The sequence below is a fragment of the Chanos chanos genome, chromosome 9 (genome assembly GCF_902362185.1).
Source record: "Chanos chanos chromosome 9, fChaCha1.1, whole genome shotgun sequence".
Lineage (NCBI taxonomy): Eukaryota > Metazoa > Chordata > Actinopteri > Gonorynchiformes > Chanidae > Chanos > Chanos chanos.
In genome coordinates this window covers 5,003,708-5,006,728 of record NC_044503.1, presented here as the reverse complement: position 1 = coordinate 5,006,728, position 3,021 = coordinate 5,003,708, and positions in this window count along the sequence as shown.

Sequence of the window (3,021 nt, the reverse complement as noted above, 5' to 3'; positions counted from 1 at the left end):
CCGCAGTGCCACACAGGCCGACATCAACCGCTCTCCTCTCTCTCCACCTTTTTTTTTTTTTTTTGGTTTTGCAAACATGTGATTTGATTTTTTATAACTATGTAGATCAAAAATGTTAGTTTTCGGAATGAGAAGCTTTGAGCGTCTCATACACCGACATTTCTCTGTTTTTTCTGAAGTCTGCCTATAGAATGTGACCCACTACACTTTCCTTTCAAAATGATTCCCTTTCTTTTTTTTTTAAATAAAAGCATAATGCCCAGTTTTTTGCTCCAAAACGTCAAAGCAGGCATGAAAACAGGAATAAGAGTCAAGAAAAAGAATGGAGATAAAAATGGCTATACAAATTGGAATGGTAAACCAGACACGGTAAATGTATCACTGGGACAAGGCAGTTGTCAGATCAGAGGAAAACTTTTTTTTTTTTTTTTTTTTAGCGGTGAAAAAAGGCAAGCTGTCCGTTTACTCAAACTAACAGAAAAACAGAAAGAGAGAGAGACGCATAGTGGCAAGGTGTCGTGGGCGCGTTTCTGTTGATTGCAAAGCTCCGCCTCCTCTGTCGTCTGATTGGACCATCTCTTTCTCTTTGACACATACAAAAAATATCTCTTGGAGAAGGTCCAAAGTGATTGGCTACAGCGGGGACGCACTAGGCAACCTCATATAAAGGGGATATTTAAGGACACAAAGCCTGAACTGTAATAGCATCTCTCTCATACGTATAAAAATGCTTAGAGAGAATCATAGTAACAAATTTGGCGTGCAAATGTATTGTATCTGACTGTACAGATCAAAATTCATATGGTAAAGTGCTTTAATGCTTGTGTGTGTGTGTGTGTGTGTGTGTGTATGTGTGTATGTGTGTCGCACAAAAATGATTATTAAGTCCAGACACCTCTTCACTCTGCATCTCTCTCCCTGCACCCCAAACCTGTGCATGTGTGTGTGTGTGTGTGTGTGCGTGTGTGTGTGTGTGTGTGTGAGTCTAGAGCAGTCCCACCCGTGGTTGAAGGTAAAAGGCACTCAACTCATTCTGCATAGCTGTCACCACCCTCAATATGACACAATGCAGTCTGACTGCGCTGTGTGTGTGTGTTTGTGTGTGTATGTGTGTGTGTGTGTGTGTGTGAGTGTGTGTGTGTGTGTGTGTGTCCAGGCCTGTGGGGTTTGCTCTCTTTGATGTATACCTCTCTTTCACATGCTCCACCCCCCTCCCCCCTAACCCTGCCCCCCCCCCCAGCCCACCCCACCCCAGAAGCGTAAGCCTGGCAGGCTGAAGTAATCTTTGGTATCGGTGGCGGTTTTACAAACCACTCAGCTTAGTGAGGTAGCCACAGAGGTTCTCACTACAAACAAAAGGTCGCTGGTTTTTTTTTTTTTGTTTGTTTTTTCCTTTCTTTTTTTTTTTTTTTTTTGTTTTGTTTTTGTTTTTTTGTTTTTTTTTAGCTAATGTACATACATAACCTTGCTGATTTGTGTTCCACAAAAATCTGTCTCTTTCTAAAATCCCTAACATGCTTGGTAACTCAATGCTCAAAGCAAAATGAGTTTGAGTTCTTTGTCAAGCCTTCTGCATCGGTGCCGGCCCTTTCTATACGCTTTGCAGTAAACTTTTGTGACATTTCCAAAGAAGCTACAGATGCATTCCAAGACCAGATGTTTGGTAAGGCTGTCCCACATCCTCAAAAATTCAAACGTTCTTCTGTTTTCTGGGTTTTTTTTTTAATGCACGACAAATCGGCCAGGGCGTGTTGAGAGTCTGGCCTTGCGCCTGTTTGACGCCCCATTTTGGGCCGTAAGAAGAAGAAAAAAAGTTAAAATATGTCAAGCAGAGGATGCGTCGTCCACCTTTTTCCACGGCGGTTTCTTCTTTTCTGTCTTTGGCTTTGGAAATGTTCTTTTTTCTTTCTTTTTTTTCTTTCTTTCTTTCTTTCTTTCTTTCTTTGCTTTTGCAAGCCAGGATGATTTCCTCCTCATGCAGAGAGTTCGCTTGTTGCCTTTTAGAAAGTCCTTCCATGTCGGATTCTTCGACTCATCAGCAAGGTACCACACGTTTGCACCACAGAACACAAGAGTAACAAGAAATAGAACCTTTATGTCTATGGTACTAATTACCCGCATCAATATTATGAATAGAGAGAGAGAGAGAGAGAGAGCGAGAGAGAGAGAGAGAGAGAGAGAGAGAGAGAGAGTCTAAAGGGTGGGTGGAGGTAGAGAAACAGATAGAATGGTAGAGAATGTTTTTTTGTTGTTGTTGTTTGTTTCTTATTTGTTGTCTCTGTTGTGTTGCTTTGTCTTGTTTATGTTGTTATTCCATACTAAATGCCTATACGCCTGGCTCAGTTTCGGACAAAACAATTTGTAGGTTGTAATGGATTTATTTAAAAGAAGACTGTTGTCTGCTATGGCACGTTTTGCCAATTCGGAGGGAAGGAAACGGTCGTGCGGGAGTTTACATGAAAGCAGTTCGGACTTCGTTGATTATTCATCATTTTTAAGGCAGTTATCATTGGCACTAGGTTTTATCTGTAACATGTCTGACAGTGACGTGGCATCCTTTATGCCACTGATCCCTTTACTCAGAGGGAGATTTGTTTGGCCAAACTGGTTTCACTGGTGCAGAGGTAACAGACAGATTCAGTTCAAATTTGAAATGATCATAAAGCCTTGTTCTATCCAACTTAAAACAGCAACTTCAGAGGTACCCTGGGAAGGGCCCGTCAACCCTCAGTAACGCGTCGAAACATCACAGATGATTAGCTATTGTTAAAATTATGTGGTTCTTTCAAAAGTGTGCGTATATGCGTGCGTAGGTGTGTGTGTGTGTGTGTGTGTGTGTGTGTGTGTGTGTGTGTGTGGATGCGTGTGTGTCCAGATATCCACACAGGGACATAAATATGATTTTTTTAAAAAAGAAGAAAGAAAAGAAAAGAACAGAAAAAGAGAAACAGAGAAAAAGAAAAAAAGAAATAAAATGAAACCAGAAAAAAGACAAAAGAAAGAGAGAAAAAAAAAGAAAAT